At 35.9% G+C, this 15,174-nt stretch overlaps 1 protein-coding gene across 9 annotated transcripts in view; it reads left to right on the top strand.

The window, feature by feature from the left end:
• Window positions 1–15,174, top strand: part of LRRC7 (leucine rich repeat containing 7) — a 491,842-nt gene that overhangs the window by 264,938 nt on the left and 211,730 nt on the right. The window lies entirely within an intron of this gene.

The following is a 15,174-nucleotide window of genomic DNA, read 5'->3' as shown; positions in this document are numbered from 1 at the left end:
AATATTGCAGAAAAATATTGAGTGCGGTGATTAATTTTTCAAACATATCGGCAGCACTTAGAAACCTTTCCTCTGCTGAACCAAAACTTAATTTTATTTTTTACTTTTTAAATCCTTTTCCTAAGCAAACTATACTGAATTTTATTGATTTTTTAACTAATAGATTAATAATATAGCTTCAAGTACATTTCATGTATGATATTATGTATGAAAATTCTGTCAATGCGTATAAAACTTGCAATAATGCTATGGATATGCTACATTTGCTACATAAATATGCTACATTTAAATCTATACATAGAGATAAAACATCTATTCGTTCCTCCATAGTGGAAGGCCAGAAGAGATCATGGAAAGGAGGAAATGTCTCCATATCTGGACACCTTACTTTTGAGTAACCTTTGTTTAAACCAAAACATTATGCATACGTCTAACGGAAGCACCTCTTCCAGGTTGCAGGCATAAACTGAAATGGGAATATGGTTGCGAGTGTTTCTTGTTCGGCATTAATCTGCGAATGCAGCCAGTGCTGCCATTTCCATCCCCAGTGCTTTCAAGGTCTACATTTAGAGTAGAGAGGAAACATGGCTAAGTAGAAACTAAACCATGGTGGAAAAACAGTTGTCTCCTTCATCTAAATACATACGTTTAGATCAAAGAGAAAATAGTGAGTAGTGCAGGGGGACCCTTTCTCCTTGGCTCTCAAATAGCGGTTTTGATGTGAAGTGTAAAATAAATCTGACGTAGGTTGTCAGGTTTTTAAACATATATTTTTAAAATATAAATTTTAAATATAAGTTAAAACTTGACCGTAGATTGATAGTGTGGGCTTTATATGAGATAGCTGTGTGAACAGTTCAGAGGAATGAGTAACAGTGCTTGTCACTGGTGTGTGGGTATTGTGTTGGCTTTGAGACTGTGGCCCCATGTCAAACAGAATTAAAACAAGGAGAATTATATACATTTAACTATGTTTGGTATGAAAAACATTGTAAAGATGCGTGGAAATGTCACTGGGTCTCCTCAGGAAACTGTTATGCATGTATAACTTGAACAGCTGTTGCAGTTTTACATTTAAAGCACATTTTCAAAGTTATTTTCAGTCTAGTGTGTTCATTTTCTTATAGACAAAAGTCTAAAGGACCAAGAACATGCATAAGATGTGGAGAACTGTATGTTAGTTTTGGTGTCTATAAAATGAGAATCGTAGTGTGGAGTTCTGTCATGAATAAAAGTAAACTGTTTTCACTATGTATGATGCATAGGACCTGCCAATCACCAATCGAGACTGTAACTGAGAGATACGTGAGATTTTTCAACTATCCTTTATTTTCTACTTCCAATGAAAATAAAGGAAGAAGTGTAGTTTTGGGAAAAACAGTTTTAGTTTTATAAAAATTACTCCAAGAAGAACTAGCTCGTGGTGTCCTCAGGGATGCAACAAGATGTCGAGGCTTTCGTGGAGCCTCGGCGAGTTTCTCTTCTTTTCATCTTCTATCTTATAGTCTATGTGCCTGGCAGTCATTTCAAAATGGAAAAGTGTGTAAGAATTATGATATAACCTAAATTGAAATGGGTATCCTTTAAATAAACTGATAGAGACATTTTGATTTGTGCAGATTTTAGGACAAATTTTTTTCAGTAATTAAATAGAAGTTAGTATTACAAATTTTCTTACACTGTTACTTTATGATCATTCCTCTAGGTGAGTCAAATCAAATTCCTGTGATACACATTTCCTTAAAAGTCATTGAAACGGTCGATTATGTGTAATAATTGAGGATGCTGAACATCTGAAAAAACTAGATAACCAAAAGAAAAACCTCCAGATTTCATGATACAGTTTTTCTTCATGACAGAATTATTCTCTTAATTATATTTTTTAAGAGGGGGGTCAGAAGATGAGTTTGCGCCCATGCTGGAGTGTTTCACTAGCTATTTCTCTGTCTAGAATTCTCTTACCAGAAATCTTTGCATGGCTGGATCTTCCCTATGATTCACACCCCTCGTCAGATGTTGCCTCTCTCACATGATACAGGATTGTGCCCCCTTAGCCTTTATACCGTTTCGCTATTTTGATTTTCTTCATAACACTTATGGTTCTCTGAACTATTTTGACTCTTTGTTTACTTGGAGATGGTCTCCTCGGGAGAACAAAAGTTCCATTAAGGAGGGAGGGTTTTTTTCTGTTTTGTCACTGCTGATTCTGCAGTAACCAAAACAGTGCCTGGCACACAGTGAACACTCAGTAAATAAACAAGAGTGTGGGTGCATTGATTCACAATGAGAAACATCTGTCCTGTGACCCGGACATTTTGTGTCACTTGATTATTTTTCCCCATAGAAAATTATATGGGATACCAAATATTATAATCAGATGAGTCTTTGGTGAGCATCACAGAGGCAGACAAGGATAAATGATTGGGAGTTCTCAGTGGCTGATAGCTGAACCCTGAAGTTTAAACCTACACATACACATGTAACCAGGCACAAACACTCCCTCAGGGGGTTTCAAGTCACACATAATAGCCAAGGCATGACAAGGGAGGAAAATCATTTCAAAGTAAGGAAATTAATATTTATAACAAATAAAGAGCATCCAAAAGTAGTATAACTTATGTCTTTGCTTTTGTTATTAAAATGTGATACATTTAGTCAAAAAACATAAAATATGTCAAGAGAAAAATGAAGGGATAAGAAGAAGTTTTTAAAAATGAAATTTAGGAACCATTTCCATGGAAGTAATCTACATGGTTAATGATAATGGTAGGATTTATCTTTAAATAAAATCGTTCCATATTTGTGAGAAGAATTTTTCCAATCCCTTAAAGTTAAAATAGGATCTGTCCATTAATAATTTACTGTGGTTATGAGTAACTGTTTTATCTTGAGCTAAAATATGATTTTCTGTAAATGTCTGTGATAATCGTGAACATACGAAGTAATATGAAGAGAAGGAAACATAGATCAAACTAATATTAAAGTTTATGTTTGCCCTCCCTCCTGAGTGCACAAGCCGTGAAGCGTGATTCCTCAACCTGCGGTCATAATACGCTGACCAAGAGAGGAATAGTTCAAACACATTCCAGTAGAATTGCTGAGGCAATTTCAATAAACAGTAAACCCTGGCAAACAAATCTGAAAAAGAAAAATGGATGAACTTGGTGGATAAGAAAGTGTAAGAGTTGTTGGAAGAAGGGTTCAGAGTGGAGAGATGATAAGTCTGAAGTGCTAACAATCTCTTTTGGATCAAGGGCTTTGCTGAGAAGCTGATAAAAGCTGTGGAACCTGGAAAAGTATTAACTCTAAAATTCCGGTTGTAACTATTTCCAATGTATTCATGATCCATGGTGAGTTTTCACATTTTTATTTTCACCTAGAAGTAGACTATTTGGCTTTTTATGTAAAATTTGCCACACCAAAATGCCTTTTATACTATGAAAGAGCACCAAAAAGAGGGTCCTCTCAATTTTAAAGGACCAAATTTGTCAAATGGATAATTTTAATAATGAAACTGTTTCTGGTATATTCACTCAAAAGAGAATATTTTATTGAGCAAATTTTCTTTTGGGTTGTTCATAGGCTGACGTTTCACTATCATCTACGAAAGTTCTGAACTCTCTATAGAAAAAATCATTAAGGACTAATTTAAAGGAGGATTTTCTCTAGTACAAGCATCAGTCATACTCTGAAACCGCTAGACTATGTGTGCTTGAAAACTAGGAAATCGTAGATCTATTAGTTACGTGTGTTTATTCCTTTAGGCATCATTGCTTTTATTAAGCTATTTCCCCCCGAAAACAAAGATTCAGACACTACAATCTTCCCCTTCTGTAGGTGTCTAAGGACCCACACACAACACACATATTCACAGAAGGCAGCAAAATATTATATCTTATCTGGGCGTACTCTAAGAAAAAGATCCCCTTGAATTATAAATGTAAATTAAAAGCAAGGCTACATTAAAGCACTGTTAATGAGAGCCATTAGAGCAGGAAAGTCAAGAAAATACTGAGGGACTATTTCAGGTTGAAGAAGACCAAAGAGACTTTATAGCTAAAAGCAGTGATTCGCGATTGGTTCTTTTGCTGTAAAAAACGATATTGAGACAACCAGCAAATCTTGCGTGGGGAGGATTAGAGGGTAGCAGTGTGTCGGTATTGGCTTCTGGATTTGGATGGCTGTAGTTTGGCTTGGTGGTGAATGTTCTTGTTTGTAGGAAATACACACTGCATTACTGGGGAAAGACTGGGCACCGGGTTTGCAATTTACTCTCGAGTACTTTGGAAAAGTTATTTGTATGGTGCTTTGAAACTTTTTGTACTTTTATGATTGTTTCAACATAAAAACTTATTTTAAAAAGCTATTTTCAAACAAATTTTAAAAAGTAAAAAAACTATCAACACAGAAAATTAACAGCTTCATTTCTGAAATACTTGTAGATAAAGAGGGCAAGGGGAGAGTTTGCATTTTGTGCTAAAATGCTTAACCATTTGTAAAAATGGGCATTTAAGTGACAGAGGCTCTACTTATGTGAATATCATATGTAACGTGGATTTATTTTTTCCTACCTGACTGGCAATAAATACTCTGTATTCATAAATATCACTCAAATTTCTATTTGTTTGTAAATAACATGTTTTTAGTTTTCATATAAGTTCATTTATTCTTTTTAAGTAAGACTGCTCTTCAGGCAGACTTACAAAAATATAATGTACGTGTCATGTTTTCTTTTTCAAAACCTCTCTTCCTTTGTTACCCATTTTACTAGCAGTTATCATTGTCAGCATAATAAAGAAAAATTCACAAAATAATATGTATTCTGAACTAGATAAATGTGACCAAGTCATTTTCTATTCTCATTTCAATGTCCTATTAATGAATTTATCTCATTTGGCATGACTGTACTAGTTACTTCAATGAAATACAGCAATAGGTTCCTTAGCGCTATTGTAGCAAAACAGTCCGTTGTCAGGCACAGCTTACAGAAGAGCTTTTTGATGTTTCTATTAACTCTGGTTTTGTGACTATAATACGTAGCTGGATACAATGTGTTCTTATAATCATATTACCTTATGCTTTCACCAAAGTATATCAATTTACAAGGCATAGTGTTTTGCTAAATCAATGGTCCCATCCCATTCTGGGTTATCTTTATCTACAGTGACAATATGACAAACTAGCTAATAAGGGGTAACCGTGTTAGTGGCCTCTGGTTTAAGAGAATTGCCCTTAGAACAGGTGTTGTCTTTACTTCTTTTTACCTGGTCTTATATTTTAAAGTCAAATGAAATAAGTGATAATTATGACATTCTATGTTTAAAAGCTTTCTATAAATTATAATGCATCATAACAATGTAATTATTAGAGTCGTTTCTAAAATACCAAGCATGTGCTTTTCAGAGATTCATAAAAGGAAAGAGTGTGAACTCTCCATCTTGTGAACTAATTGTATTTCTTTTTAGCCTTATACTTTCAACATAAAATTCAGATTGAGAATATTATGGTTAGCTAAGTTTGTCTCAAGTCCAGTGAGGAGCTGGGAGACGGCACAAAAGCCCATAGTTTTCTATTGCTCTTTTCAGAGTACTTCAATGAGTGGCCGCTCTGATTTCTGATCATTAAATTTACCAGAAGATGACAACTGCCTGATCTAGGGGTGAAACTGAAAGTGTGGTGGCTTCAGTTTCATAACACGTCCAGGCTTAGTCTTTCACAGAACAGTTAGCCTGTACGAAGTTCTCGCTCACATGAGAGGAGCCATACCGTCTCCTTTGCAGTGACACAAACTGGATTGGCATTCGGACTCTTGCTGCTTGTTTACAGATTATTTACCTTCTCTGAACTCAGTGTCATTATTTTAAAGAGTACTAGGTAGTCATTACCTCCTTTAAAATGTAAACTGTGTTTTGGGTAATAGTTGATGAGAACGAGTCTTGCGATTGTTTAGAACCAGGAAACTATTTAAACAAAAGCAGTATACTCTGGCATTTAGAAAACTTGAGTGTGTGCCAGAAAAGATTGGCATGAGTTATATATTTTTTGTTTTACCTCATAAACATCTTATTAGACAAAGAATCGTGTTTTCTTAGGATTAAGTATTAGTTTTATATGTATACAAGTTATATATGTGTATTAAGTATTTAGTATTAACTATTGCCTTAAAAATAATATGATTCTAATATGCTTTTATTTTCAAGCAGTACTGCAATGAGAACTCATATAAATAGTTGTCTCTCATCCTCAATAAGTATACAAAAACTTTATATAGTTATCAATTCTTAAAGACTTTTTTCAAAATTCTTTTATTGAGGTCGTATTGGCTTATAACACTGTGTAATTTCAGGTGTACATTATTCTATATCGGTTTCTGTGCAGATTGCATCATGCTCACCACCAATAGTCTAGGTTTTATCCATCACCATACATGTGTGCCCCTTCACCTCTTTCACCCAGTGCCCCCTGCCCCTCTTCCCCACTGGTAGCCACTGATTTGTTCTCCTTATCCACATATTTGCTTATCTTCCATATATGAATGAAATCATACAGTGTTTGTCTTTCTCTGAAACTGTTTTTTTTTTTAATTTGTAGTTTCTTTGGATAAATGGAACTCAGATCCTAAAAAATAAACCAAAATTCTCCACGAGTCCCAGGAGGAATGTATGCACCGTTTAAGACTTCATGTACTAGTATAAATTCATTCATTGCAGGTTTGCAAATTCAAACAATTTAATGTGAGTTGCTCTCCCCTTTATGGATAAATGTAGTCTCTTTACTAAAGATGGGTTCTGAACATCGTACTGGTGTTGATCTCAGAGTCTTGGGCCAGAAAAATACACAAAGACTCAAATGATCCAGTCAACAGATCTACTTCCATAGTTTCAGATATTAGCTCTGTGGTGGTGAACTACAAACATTTACCTGAATTCCAATTCCATATTCCAATAGCCAGAGCTCAAATGGGATACTCACCCTGTATCAAAACTGAAATCATCTTCCTTTTTTTCTTCCTCCTCCTACTCCATAGCAAAACCAAACCAGACCAAACAGAAATCCTGGGCCTCTTATTATACACTACCTAATGACGGTACCATCCACCTAATCACAGAAATGAGAAATCGCGGTCCTCTTTTTTTCTCCTACTACCCACAAATCCACAGGCCATCAACTCATGTCATATCTAAGCACTCTTTCTTCTGTCATTGCCCTCCTTGAGGTCCTTAATATTACTTGCCTTTGCCTCCAGTAACTCCTCCTTCTGCTTATCTCTTCCATTAGAATCCATCTCCTTATTGTTGTCAGAGCTTTCTTACTAAAACACACCAAGACACTTGTCAATTTAAAGCCTACAATGACTGCTTACAGCTTGCAGAAGACAAACATGTCAAGACACTTCACAGTGTGGAGTCCAACATTTCTAGTGTCATTCACCATCCCCCAGGGTCTCTCTGCTGCACCCAATATGAAATGCACCTTTGTACATCCAGGCATCTTTCTTGGAGCCTTCTCCGTTCTGTCTGAAAAATTCCAAATCATCCCTTAATTTTCCCATCCCTTTTGCTTTGAAGTGAGCCATGGATTCTTCATTCAAAGTGGTAGCTTACAAAATCTGCTAGAGTTTTTAAAGGCAGAGTTTTCACAGGAATTTTGATCTAATTATAGTTTGACTCAGAAATCTAATGAGCTTCAGTTCATGACAGATTTCTTTTTGTCGTCTTGAATATATTATTTGAAGCTCCAACTCTGTAGTTCCAAATGTCAAGTAAGCAATTGCGGAGCAGTTTGCTCTTCCTTCCCAATTACGAGCTTTGTAATGACACAGCCTCAGCAACAGTGACCACCCCAGAGGTACAGGTGGTTTGATTTTCACTTGGGCCCTTCTACAGTATTCTGGGAAGTGCAGAAAAAAATGAACTTCAGGAGATATGTTTTATTCCAGCATTGGAAAAGATTTCCCTGCCAAACCATGTTTTTATTTTTATTTTTAAAAGGACTCTTGATGAGCAAACAATAAGCTGTTATTGATACTCGGCTCTATAAGACACTCTAAAACACATGAAAGTATCTAACTCCCTGTAGATTTTCCACTTTCTTCGTTTCTCCACTCTCCTCTCTCCTCAAGTCAGGGCTAATTCAGGTCTTTCAATATGCAAAATACATCCTGAAAAGACTTGATTTTCTGTTGAACAGATGCAAGGGGAATATTTCTAAGTTGCTATCATTTTCCAGTTTCTGTGACATTTAAGATCAGTGCCTGAGCAATATTAAAAGTAAAATTCATGTAAGATATTAACTTCATAACAATAATGTCCTTGGATGTATATTTTATATTTCCTTTCAGTAATATGAGATTTGAGTTTGTCCTTTCATGGCTTTTAAAAATTTTGATTTCTTCCTTGCCAAACTTCTTATCCCATTATGTTTAGTTTTACATTATTTACCCTTGAAAGGATCCCAAACTTTTACGTAACCACATTGTATTTCTACTTATTTTCAGTTTAGATTTAAACTTTACTCAGTACATTAGAAGAACTTATGTTATCATTTAGTACAAGAATAGCAATCTTTGCTAGTTATAAAATAAATGTCCTGTAATTTTACAAGTAATATTAGCAATAAAATTAATCAGATTAAAATTCTATGACTCTTATCAAGCATTAGTTGTTCAGATTTATGTCTGTTCTGAAAAGATGGTGTAGAAAATATGACTCTACATGAATTGGTTAAAAAGTAAGAAAAATTCATTCTCTATTAAGAATTGTTCAGCAACAATTTAGATAAATGAATTACTTTATGTGTTTTAATTACATTGAAATGTTATTAAGGCTATTGACTCTTCTGATTATAGTGAAATATTTCTAAATTAAACAGATTTCTAAAGGCAAAACTTTACTTTGATTAAGTGTTTCATGCAATTTCCAAAAGCAAAAGCATTTTTTATACTAAATAGGATCTTAAAGGGCATCTCTTTAATTATTACACCCAACTAAATGGATATACATTTTAAAATACACTTGTATACTTTAGTATTATAGAGGAAAGATCTCATTCTTAAGGGATCTATTAAACAGAATGTAGAATTAAAAACCTTTGGCTTCTCATTGCTTGTACAATAACATCCAAACCACTAAACGTCATTCAAGACCCTTCAGGGGCTGGCCTGGTGGCATAGTGGTTAAGTTTGCATGTTCCACTTCAGTGGCTGGCATTCATAGATTTGGATCCTGGCGCTGTGGATCAAGCAATGTGGATCACACTGTTCATCAGGCCATGCTGTGGTTGTGTCCCACAGAGAAAATAGAGGAGGAATGGCACAGATGTTACCTCAGTGACAATCTTTCTGAAGCAAAAAGAGGAAGATTGGCAATGGATGTTAGCTCAGGGCCAATCTTCCTCACCCAAAAAAAAAAAAAAAAAGGGATCCTTCACAGTCTGACCGTGTCCTCCCTCCCTGTCCTCCCTCCCACCACTCCCCACTTAATTCCCTAAATTTAATGTGCAGTTTGTGCCTTTATACACTTACAGGTAAGTTCTCACTTCATATAATGAACAAGTCAGCTTAAAAATAACTTTAATTGAGTGTGTACCTAATGTGTCAGACACTATTCTAGGTGCTAGATGATATGACAACAAACAATAGAGACAGATTCTCTGTTCTTCAATGACTTTCAAGTCTGGTGGAGGGAAACAGACAATAAACACATAAACAAATAAGTGAATAAGATAGGAAATTGCTATAAAGAAAACAGGATGGTGTTAGAGAAAGTGTTTGGGGCTTTTTGTTTAATTGTCTGGTTGTTGGTTTTCTGGGACTTTGTTTTTTGGCTAGGTTGGTCAGGGAGATCTTTGTGAAAAGGTGGCATTTGCATTTAGATTTGAACGATGAGAATAATATGAAGTTTTAGAGGAAGAGCAAAAACAACAACAAACAACAGCAAGTGTAAAAACACTTGTGATGGGAGCAAGCCTGATGTGTCTGAGGTGCAAAATGTCCAGTGTAGCAGGAACATGGTGAGCATGAAGTGAAGAAGTGTGAGACGAGATTGGAGATGCAGGTGGGCAAAATTATGAAGTGCCTTGTGGGCCATGTTTGGAAATTAGGATTATATTCTGATTATAATGGAAAGCCATTTGAGGATTCAAACAAGGAAGAAGTGTGATTTGGTTGAAGCTTTACAAAGATCAGTCTGGCTGCTTTGCAGAGAAAGAGTTTTAGGTGAATAAAACTGAAAGAAGGACACCAGTTGGGAGATGATTGCAGTAAGGAAGATGAGAAATGATGGTGGCGTTGTCCAGGATTGTAGCTAGGGAGACGGTGGGTGGTCAGATTTGAGATCTGTCTGGAGGTAAAGGCTTGCTGATGAAAAGAATTTGTGGTGAGAGGAAACAATAGGAATCAAGGAGCATTACCAAAGAATAGATCTGACTAACAGGATGGATGGTGGCATAATTCCCTGATACAGAGAAAATTTGAAGAGGAGCAGATGAGGGAGATTAGAAATTTGATATTGGCAATGAAAAGTTTGAGATGCCTATTAGACAATCAGTTGGATGTAGGCAGCTGGATACATAAATCATATGCTCAGGAAGATAGAGACATAGATTGAAGAGTTATCACTTTATAGATAATATCTAAAATTAAGACACTGGTTGAGGTAACCAAGGGAGAGAGTACGAATAGAGAAGAGATGAGCACCCAGAATTGAACCTAGAATAGTTCAATATTTATAGGCTGAACATGGAAGGGGAATCCTACAAAAGATCCTCAGAGCGAGCAGAGAGTTAAGAAGGAAACCAAAGGAAGGAAGTGCCACAGAGCTATAGGAAAAAGAGGGAGGGAGGAGTCACTTGTATCAAACACTACTTACGGGTCAAGTAAGAAGGGAACAAAAAACTGAGCACTAGCATAGCAGGATATAGGTCATTGATAAGAGTGATTTCAGTAATGCACTACATGCAGCCTCATTGGAGTGGTTGAGGAGAGAGTAGGGATTAGAAAAGGAGAAAACAGAGACAATTCCTTCAAGGATTTTAGTTTCAGAATGGAAAAGTAGAAAGGCGGCAGTAATTGGATGGGGATATGGTGTCATGGAAAGGATTTTTAAGATGAATGACGTTAAAGCGTATTTGCAAGCTGATGGAAGTGATCCAGTAGAACCAGAGGAATTAATGATGCAGGAGCAAAGGGAAATAATTAAAAGACCAAGTACTTAAGGAGGTAAGAGAATAGGATGAAGAGCACGTGTAGAGGAGGTCGCCATAGAAGCTAGGATGCTTCTAACATGGAAACGTAAGGGTCCTAGAGAAAATAGATGTAAACATAGATGGATTGGTGGCTTGGGACTGGAAAGATAAGAACATTCTCAACTAATTTCTTTGATTTTATCTATGAAGCACGAAGAAAAGTCATCAGCTGACAGCGGGTAGGGAATGTTGGTGATCTGAGGAGATGAGAGAAAGTGTGAAAGAGTAGTTCTCTTAGAGAAGGAGGACGTGACTATACTAGGGTGGTGTCCTAGAATCATCTGGCAGTGTTGACTGCCCATTTGAAATTGAAGGTTATAAATTTGAAAGAAATTCATTCAGCGAAGTTGGGCAGTCTTCCTCAGAAAGTCAGACACTTTGCTGCAGGCATAGAAGGAGAAAGCTGGCTGAGTTTTGCCGGGCACACCAAACGGAGGAGGGGAGGGGAGGGGAAGGCTGTTTGCAGGAGAATGACAGGTCTGGGACTGCAGAATGTAAGACGGGGGATGGAGATAACTGAGGATACGAAAGGGTCAGGAAGAAATGTCTTAATCTGTCCTTCTTCTCTCTCTGTTTGATTTGTTGTCTATAAATATATCCCCAAGAAGATCGTAACTTTTAAAGAGAAGAGCTATAGCTTTTCGTTTATCTTTTGAATTGGCAACAATGTGGGGCATAGGGAAGGTTCTCAAAGAACATTTGCAGAATGAAGGCAAGCAGTTTAGAATGGAAGGGAGTGCTTTAGTGCCTGGAACAATGACAAGCACTTGGTAGCCACCTGGTGAAAACCTGATTGATTGTAAGGACCAGAAATTAATAGGAAGATAAACTCTGTGATATTTTCTTATTAAATAATTTGTGCACTGCACCTGGCTCTTGATTATTGAAAAGTTAACTCAAGCATAATGCGCATTGTTTTTCTTTCTTCTTATTTCACTTGCATACCTTTTAGCCTTTCCACTCACCATTAGCCTTGAAGAGAGTACACTACAGATGTCAAATTGGTGCTACTATCTTTTATTTTTTTTAAATGTTGGCAATAGAAAGACATGGCTTAAAATGACACTATTAGTTATACATGGGCTTTATTTACTTTCTTGGATTATGTTATCTATTTTAATTGAAAAAATAAATATCAACTCTGGGTATATTCTTTGATTATGTTTCCTAATAAGAAAATTTATTATAGTACTTTTTATATGGAGTGAATTTCCATAACATTATGTAGAATGAAAAATGTGTTCTAAAGAAAGAAATAATGAAGGTTCAGTGTGTCGTGAGACAATATGGCCTCTTCTAGATTGCCAAATGTCGTTGCCTGGGAAACAAACTATGTAAAAAACTTCATATCATAATATCCATAATGCAGTTATAATTTGCTGTACACATATTTTACCAAAGTTTCCATAGCTTGCTAAATGCATTCTGCTTGGAAATGTTTACAGAATCTTTAAATCATCCCTGATACCCAAATGCACGTCCCCTTTATGAAACTGCTATCGGGAAGAGAAAAAGCACTAATAGACAATGCACAGTGTCTTCCATTGTTGTACTGAAGAAGCCATTATTTGGTGATTTTGCTTCTATCTGAAATTGTAAAATAAGCCACGTTTTAATGGAATTCTGCTCTACTTGCTATCATTAAGAAATTAAGACCTTTTATTTTTTCCTTTTAGATATAATTCCTGATGTAAAATTTTGCATTTGCATTTAAAATAAGTATTTGAACTGTCATAGGAAAAAGTATGTTGAAAGAGTCTAATCCAAGATGAAGGCAGAACTGAAGTTCAGCAAATTGTGGGAGAAAGTAAATGAGAGATATGACCTCAGTTGATCTGGGCAGTGGATAGCTGCTGCCTTTTTTAGGAACAATGAGAAACGTGGAATTCTTGCTTCAGCTGTAATTCAGTAACTAACATAATAATTTGTATATTTTTTATCAAATATAATGATTAGCATTCAATATTGGTCCATAAGTGAAATTTACTCCCTTATAAAATCTGGCAGACATTCCATTTACAAAGTTTTGGGTAAAAGATAAAAAATCTCATTAAATAAACTAATTATGTTTGCTATTCTTATTCTACTTGCAAAATAAGTATTAAATAAGTAAATCAGCAGAGTTCTACCTTAACTCTCGCCGGTTTTTAAGTTGAGAACTTGGATATAATTATAACAAGGATAATTAACTTCCCTAAGATGTCTTCTATTGTTTTCTGTTACTTTTTTCCATCTATATTTCCAGACAGAAACAAACACTGATGTTTCCCTCTGGGATTACTAAACAACTGATATGAAACAGGAATGTGAGTTTTTTTGTTATATCATAAACTATTTTTTAACCATTATGCTTGGGGTGACCTGATGCAATGGAAATCCAGAAATCTTTATTATTCTCACAATAAAATGAAGTTATTACTTTAAAAGTATGTAATAAAAAATAAATATTGCTTTGAAAAAAAGCCCAGCCGTTAGATGAGCTGTTCCAACTGTTTCATAGTAAAATAAAAAATCTTTTAAAATCCAATGCAAATTTCCAAAATATACCAGTATGTTAAAGAATAAAAAATTCTATGGGTGATTTTTTTTATGTTTATAAAATAAAATCTGGATTCTTTTCCTTAACTCGCTCGGCAGTTCCCTGCCTACATCAGGAACAGGAAAACAGCATGGCCAGCGGAGTGGGTTTGGGCTTTAGAATGGGCAGACGTGAATTCAAATTGCTTTCACCCTTGGTACTCGTGTGCCTTAGAGCAGGGGATTTAGCCAATGTCAACTTCAGTTTCCCATATGTATCAAGTACTTAGGCATTCTAGATAGTACAATATGTATATTATACCAATAATGTTTGCACATAGTTGATGTGTGATAAATGGAAGTGGTTCTTAAGCTTGCAGAAGGAGGGAACGGAAAAGAAGCTGAGAGAAGCTTCTCAGCGGGACTCCAATACTGCAGTAGTCCTTGCTCAAGATAAAAAGAAATTCAGAGAAGGGAGCCACACACCTGCGGGCTACACCAACATCACGGTGGTAGAAGGTCTCTCCTGATGTGCTCCTCTCTTTTCCCTTTCATCCTTCGAGTTGGGCATTTTGACAGGACCTTTGGGTTCCAAGTTTACCAATTCTGCCTCTGTTTTGTCTGCTGTGCTTCACAGTAGTAGATTCACAGCAGGATCCACAGATGACAGCTGCTCAGGGAGCCAAAGTACCGATCTTAGAATCACCCCCTTCTGGCCCACTGAACCATGAGTCATAAGATACTTGCTCTAAATTGCAGTGAGGCAAGTGTCCATCTTGCATTTCCTGAGTTCTCTGACCTCTAGTTTCTGAGGAACTGTCTTCTGAGTCCTTTTATTTATTGCAGTAACTTCCTCAATGCCTGGCATCCTGCCTTGCACAGAGTTGAATGATCAGTAATTGTTGAAGAAGTGAAGAGGTAAATGTCATTCATTTTCACAGGATGCATATTTTAACATGGAACCACAAGGCCTAGTGACACACCTGTAGCATAATTGCCCCAAGGTGGTATCATTATGTGTACCACTGGACACCACATTCCAAATCAGACTGAAATCTGGCAAACTTATTCAAGTCAAAACTTAATTGATCAAAGCCTTGAGTAGACATGTGGGTAATTAATGTGACTGAATAAAGATGTGTTTCTTTATTTTTAGAAACAATGTTTGAAAATTTTCAAGTTGTTATTTTTTCACACAGTGGATAAGGAAGATCTGTATATTTTGGTTATTTGCTAATATTTGCACATTTTATGATACTTTTCAGGTCAAACATTCAACTTTCTTTGTTATTTCCATATTTACTTGATAGTAAATAAAAGAGCATGTTTTCTGCCACACTAAGATCTATTATGTTTTCAAAGTGTACTTATCTTCAAGAAAACAATGTAATTGCCTGAATATCCATGAAGATC

Source organism: Equus caballus, chromosome 5 (genome assembly GCF_041296265.1).
Source record: "Equus caballus isolate H_3958 breed thoroughbred chromosome 5, TB-T2T, whole genome shotgun sequence".
NCBI classification, from domain to species: Eukaryota; Metazoa; Chordata; class Mammalia; order Perissodactyla; family Equidae; genus Equus; species Equus caballus.
This window is presented reverse-complemented; position numbering and strand designations above follow the sequence as displayed.